Genomic DNA, 7,099 nt, shown 5'->3' with positions numbered 1-7,099 from the left:
TTGTCCTGGGATCCTGCCTCACTGGCAGCCACAGATTCTTAAGAAAGTTCTTATTCTTGAAGGGGCAAGCAGGGGTTTCTGGAGTGAGCTGGGGGTGGTGCCACGTCAGCGTGCGTGATGTCTGGGATTCTGCCCAAGCTGGGGGCATGGCGTCTCCCAGGATGGCAAGTGAGGTCCCAGGGCTGGAGGGTGGACAGAGGAGGGAGCTTGTCCCATGACCACTGGTCAAGTTTTTCACACCTTCAGTCAGAGCTCTGGGGTGCCCATGACCCCTTCACCCAGCAAGGGAGAAGGCAGCCTGTGGGAGTCGCCAGGGTGTGCATGTATGTGGGCCTTGTCATACATGTCAACAAGCATAAATGAGCATGTGAGCCTCCACGTGTCCACATGTGTAAATAAGTGACTGTAACCCTCACTGGTTGGGTGACTTTGAGCAAGTTACTTAGCCTGTTTGTGCCTCGATGCCCTCATTTTACAAATGCGGAGTGGGGGACTTCCCCGGTGGTCCAGCGGTAAAGAATCCGCCTTCCATGGCAGGGGACGTGGGTTCAAGCCCTGGTTGGGGAACTAAGATCCCACCTGCCAGAGGGTAGCTAAGCCCGTGGGCCACAACTACTGAGCTCGTGCGCCCCAACTAGAGAGCCCGCATGCCGCAAGCCACAGAGCCCACGCGCTCTGGGGCCCGCGTGCCACAACTAGAGAGAAAACCCGCATGCCACAACAAAAGATCCTGCGTGCCACAACTGAGACCCGAGGCAGCCAAAATAAATAAATAAATGAACAAACAAAAACAAAACAAATGCGGGCTGGTAGGATATCTGGGCTCCTGATATGCATGGGATCCCCTGCATTTCCCAGCCTTCTTTGCAGTTAGGAAGGCCCATGTGACTAGTTCTGGTCAATGACCAGGAGCAGAGTGGTACCTGTCACTTCAGGTTTGAGGCAATTAAGACCTCGTGGGCTTGTCACCACTTTCCTGCCCTGGTGACCTTATAGGCCACCTGTTCCATGTGGCACAGCGACAAGACAGAGGAAGGCCAGCGACCCACACTGGGCTTAATGTGAGTGAGAAAAATACACTTACTGTGATAAGCACTGAGATTAGGGGTTGCCTTGTTATTGCAGCACAGCCATCTAATCCTGACTAATAATAGCTATGTTCACCTCCTGGTAGGTGTGAGATAGTCATGAGGACTTTGTGAGTTAATGTGTTCATGGGATAGTAATGGAGCTGGCCTAATGGGGCTTCGTGAAGGTTCCACGAGCTGGGGCGCAGGTGATATTGAGTGGGTGTCCACAGATGCTCAGGAGATAATTATTGTTCTTACTGTTCCGTAATGAGACAGAGTTTCTGGTGAGTTTAATTTCCAGACCCCACTTGGAAAGGGCTTTTCCTCACGTGTAAGCATGACTTTGGCTACTCGAGCAAACGATATTTATTGTACCATCGATGTGATCCTCTGGCCGAGGGCTGCTGCGGGGGAAGTGGCAGACGGAGCCTGATGGGGGCCACAGGGGGCAGGGCCTGCAGGATCAGGCTGATAAGAGCTGCTCCCCCTCAGTCCTGACCACCGGCAGCTCCAGGGTGAAGAAGGGGTCTCTCTCCCAGGGTGTGCTGCCTGCAGGCTGGGGGCTGGAGCCACAGGAAGGTTCTGCTGGGGACACCCAGGACTGGTCTCGGATGACATAGGCATCTCTGTCGTTGTTAGCACGTCTACAGAGACCCTTCCGGGGACCAAGGCCTGAGCTGACAGCTTTATGAGCCTTTACTTAGATTCCACAGTGTCCCAGCAGACAGGTTCCTTTACTTTCCATCTTAAGGACAAGGAAACCCAGGCTCCGAGACAGGAAGGGGCTTGGCCGAGGTCGCAGAGCCAGAGCTGGCTGCAGAGTCCCCGCTCTCATCCACCACAGGCTATCCTGCTACTGCCCAGATGCAGCACACTAACGATGTCAAGCTGCCGGACAATCCCCTTGAGGAGGTGGTGAGGACAGTGACAGATGTGGCCGAGTTGAAGAAGCAGACTATGGAAGATCATGACAGTGCAAGAGCATTTTTATAACCAGAAGCATCTACGGATTCCCAGAGATCCATATGTATGTGAAAGCATAGAGAAAAGTCTGGAAGGATGCACACCAGGCTGGTGTTATCTCCAGAGAGGGACAGGGGAGAGGGTGGAGGGCCTAGGGAGATTTCATTTGAGATGCTTAAATTTCTGTTTTCGGTGAGAATGTGTTCATATAGGGCCTGTGTAATTAAGAATTCAGTAAAAAAAATTTTAAAGGGTGAAAGTCAACAGACAACGCTCACAGGGGTGTCACAGTTTAGGTCTGCCTTTCTGCCACGTTCACCCATCCTCACCCTCTCTGCTCTACCACACGTCCTATGTGTTAACGTTACGCGTTTTCTTGCCCTAGGCTTTTGCGCGTCAGTCCCTCTGTCTGGAACCTTCCCCCTCCCCACCTCCCTTTTCACCTGACTCCTTTTAGGTTTTAGGTCTTAAGCCTGGCATCAGCACCTCCGGGGTCCTTCCCATGACACCCCAGTATTGACAGGAGTCCCTTCTTCTAGCTTCGTGCATTTCCCCCACGATAGCTTTTATCAGCCTGTATAATCACCTCTTGCTTTCTCGTCTGTCTTCATCACTGGCTTACAAAGCCTGTGGGGTGGGAGTAGGGTTGGCCTCATCTGCTGCTTGGTCTCCAGCACCTGACACTTGGCAGGAACTCAACAGAGGTTTATTTGAATGAATGAGTGGGGGAAAGAACGAACATGTCAGGGGTGATCTAAACGGCACAGCTGTGGGTGGCATGATCACCTCCCTCTCTCTGGCCATCATATTTGTATGGATACAGTCTGAGATGGCACTGGCTCACTGGTGGCTCTACCTCGCCTGGGTCTCCATGGGCCGGTTTCCTTTGAATTAAAATCCACATCTTCCCCACTATACACTCCTTGAGGGAACCAAACACCTGCCTTTCGTCCTTGATCAAGTCTCTCGTTATGCGCAGTCCAGTGTTGACTTTCTCTCCTGGCTTCTTGTCCCTAGAAGATCTCATTTGTCTGTCCCCACGGGCTCTTCAAAGAGGCACTGGCAGCAATATAGAGTGAGTGTGGGTCGGGGGTAGGGAGTGAATGGTGAGAAGAGAGTGGATAGAGCTCATTAGAGCGTGGCCTCCTCAATTCCGAAGTCAATGTGCATTTGTGGCCTTGAGTGACCATGGCCACTGAGAAGGGGCCCCGTCTGGTTCCATGTTCAGCTGCCATGATCCTGGAGGAAGGACATGGCCAGAGGCTGGGGCCGATGCTCTGCACGTAGATGTCTCACGCAGCCCCATCTCTGACGGGTGTTGCAAACTCAGGGACGTCACCGATCAATTCCAGTCCCTCCCTGCCACCCAGCCTTCCCTAGAGCCAGGGAGCTGGGGACAGGAAATCACACACCAAGGCCCGATCTGATACCCGTAAGTTTGCTCAAGCTTATGTAAATCACACAAAAACTGACAAGTTTTCCTATTAAAAGATAATTGTAATCAGGGTGCTGGACGTGCGGCGTGGGGATGATTGGAGATAGACGGACAGCATGGAAAGATGGATTGTTTTAATTTGCACCAATTAAATTGAAGTTCATGGGATCATCTTCTTCAATCTTCATGAATACTTTATTTTCTGGCTGCTACGGAGCTATTAAAAAGAATGATTGAGGCACGCGGCAGGCCGGGTATATTTTATGAAATATCACCTTTAAAGAATTTGAGTACGCCATTTTCATAATGAGTTTTCTAGTACCTAATCCTCTTCTCTATTACTACATTTAAGAAGTGGATTGATCTGGGAAGTGCTGAGGGTGCAGGTAATGATACGTTTTGCCAGGCGCAGGCGGTGGTAATGGATCGCGTTCTGGCGAGGAGGATGATGGATGGGTGCCGGGAGGAGGTGTGTGCCGGAGTTTGGTGGTGGTGGGCCAGCTTGGGCGGGGACCCTGTGCTGAGTCAAGCTTTCATCCTTGCTCGGTGACTCTCTTGGCGAGGAAGGCCTGGAGTGCAGGCGAGGAGAGGAACAAGGAGGTGGGGGTGAGCTGGGAGGAGAGGAACAAGGAGGTGGGGGTGAGCTGGGATGGGAAGGGCTCCAGGGCTCCAGGGCTCCAGGCTCCAGGGCTCCAGGGCTCCAGGCTCCAGGGCTCCAGGGCTCCAGGCTCCAGGGCTCCAGGGCTCCAGGGCTCCAGGCTCCAGGGCTCCAGGCTCCAGGGCTTCAGGGCTTCAGGGCTCCAGGGCTCCAGGGCTCCAGGGCTCCAGGGCTCCAGGGCTCCAGGGCTCCAGGCTCCAGGGCTCCAGGCAGAGGCTGGAGTTGCCTGCGTCATCCTGAGCCAGTTTCTGATGCTCTGGTGTTCAGCTGAGGGTTTGGGTTCGGGGGAAAGGTGGAGGAAGTGGGGTCTCTGAGCCCATGAGGCCATTCATTCGTGGGGTCCAGAGAGCAGGACAGGCTCTGCAATGGCCCCAGCCATGGGCCTGACCACTGCAACCTCACTCTTGACCTTGACCTCCTTCTAGGTCTGCCTCCTATCACAGTGGTCTTGGGGTCTAGAGGGGAAAGGCAAATAGGGAAGTGGGTGGTGGGTTCGCCCTCAAAGGGCAGATGTGGGCCAAGGGGTTCCCGCCAGGATGAGTCCCGGGGTCCTTTAGCTGTGCAGTTGTGATGCTGGGTGAGGCAAGAACTTAGCTGTGACCTAACAGGTCAGGTCAGAGGAACCTGACCCACAGTCGTGGGTTTTGTTCCCTCATCTTGGATGACGTCTCAGGGCGTTGGCCTGGCCCTGATCGGCCTGGCCCCTGGGAGCCCCAGTGGCTTCCTGAGGTCCCTCACCTTGGCCCTGGGAAGGGTGGGCACCCGGCAGGGGCGGCCTTGGGGAGCGAGCAGAGCGAGGGGCCCTGCCCCACCCCAGACCGGGTCTCCACTTGCCACTTGGCTGGGCTCTCCTCCCCAAGCTTCAGCAGCAGCAGCCGTCATAATTAACCCTGCTAATTAATCAGGGCAGGATGGATTAATTGAGATCACAGGAGACTGGGAGAGCAGGTGCAGCTCCAGGGCTGACGGGATAACAAGCTCTCCGGACGCCCAGGGGGCCTGGCCCTGCCCGGGGAGCCCTGAGCTCGCTCAGTGGTGGACTGGGCCAGGCAGGGGCCCGAGGGACGCAGCCCTGCTGGGTGCCCTGGGCCTGCTCAGGCAGGCTTTGACAGGCTGAGGCTGGAAGGCTGGCGGGCAGACAGCGTCTCCATCACCCCCCTCTGCCGGGGGCCGGCCTGGTGGAAATGCAAGTTCCACCCACAGCCCGTGAGCCAGGAGGCCCCAGGCTGCTGGGGAAGCTGGAACAGAGCAGGGCCCGGGCCTGGCACCAAGTCTCCTGCTGCCCCAGAGGCCCCTGGAAAGGGGCCCAAACTGGAGCCGAGACCCCCCCAGAGAGTGGCACCGCCTAAACCGTGGGAGGGAGAGCTCAGCGGGGTTCCGGGCAGACTTGTTCATTTTACATTTTACTAAGATCTCTCTAGCAGCTTCCATGTGGAGGAGAATTTGGAAGGTGCCCAAGTGGAGGTAGGGACCACACTGAGGAACCTGCGGCCATGGTCCTGCAGGAGAGGATGGTGGCTTGGACTAGGTGGTAGCAGCGGAGGAGCGGAGGACCCCCTGGGCTTGGAAGCTGCAGAACTTGCTAGTGGATCACATGTGTTGGAGTGTGGGATGGAGATCAGGGGCCATTATTCTATTTCCAGGAGGTTCCTGTTGGGATGGGGACCGTGGAGCAGGTTTGGAGGACGGGAAGGTTTTGACATGTTCTGGGTTACGACCTCACCTGCCTTTTGGACTCAGTCACCGCTGCCTTGTCCCAGCTCCCCTCAAACTGCCTTGGGCAGTACCCTCTCTTCCTTCCCTCTAGCTTGTCAGGCTCCCGGGACACTTGAGCCCACGTGTGCGTAGGTCCCCGCTGGCTGGTCCTTCCTCCGGAGGATGGCTCATCCTCCAGGACCAGCTTGAGCTGCCCCCTCTCCAAGGAGCCTTCCCTGCTCCCAGGCTGCACGGACTTCCCTCCTCTGAGATCCCACCACCTTTGTTCATGCTGTTCCCTCTGCCAAATGGCCTTCCCTCCTTGAAACCAGACGAGTTCATACTTAGCCTTAAACGCAGAGCAATCCTCATCTCTCCCTCTTCATTTGTCTTGGTTCTGATAGAGTCTTTCTTGGAGCCCAGCTGTACTTTATATAACTTCGGCAGCCATGCATCTGCCTCCTTAAAGCTACTCCTGGGATAATTTTGGGAGTTGAAATTGCCAACACCATCAATTTGGTTTCGACCTTATTTAGGCATCGTGAACCATTTATTCCTTCAAAACAGGGTTTCTCAACATCAGCACTACTGACATTTGGAGCGGATCATTCTTTGTTGTGGACGGTTGCCTTGTACGTTGTAGATGTTTAACAGCATCCCTGGCCTCTACCCACTAGATGCCACTAGCTACCCCAGTTGTGACAATCAAAAATGTCTCTAGACATTACCAAGTGTCCCCTGGGGACGAGGAGCAATATCGTCCCCAGTCGAAAGCTACTGCTTGCAAGAGAAATAAGAAACACTAGAAAAGCAAATGAGGAGTGAGAATCCCAAACCCTGGGCTATGGACTGGCAGGCCTAACGCTACTTTGGGGTGTGAGTTTTGAGAATATTAACATGTAGGGCTTCCTCAGTACAGAGGCTCTCAACTTTTGTACAAATATGTTCTTAAAAGCACACACGCCAAGAGACACATTTGAGAATGCCCAGAGCGATGCTGTCCAGGTTAATCCCCACACTGGACTGAATGCCTGTTTGTAATAGAATGAATGAAAAAATATGCATATTCACTCAGGGGACACTGTGTAGCGTGGTGTGCTGTACATGCAGCATCAGGAATGAACGTCACGTGTGAGAGAAGCAGCTGGACCCCAGCGATGCAGCCTCTGTGAGTCCGTTTATGGAAACCTCTACGGCACTGAAAGGCAGGATGGTGGCTACCCTTGGTGTTCACCAGTCCTCAAAGGGTGGGGATGTGCTTCTCAATCGATGTCTGTC

The sequence above is a fragment of the Pseudorca crassidens genome, chromosome 7, assembly GCF_039906515.1.
Source record: "Pseudorca crassidens isolate mPseCra1 chromosome 7, mPseCra1.hap1, whole genome shotgun sequence".
Lineage (NCBI taxonomy): Eukaryota > Metazoa > Chordata > Mammalia > Artiodactyla > Delphinidae > Pseudorca > Pseudorca crassidens.
The sequence above is the reverse complement of the archived record's forward strand: the minus strand, read 5'-3'. Positions refer to the sequence as shown.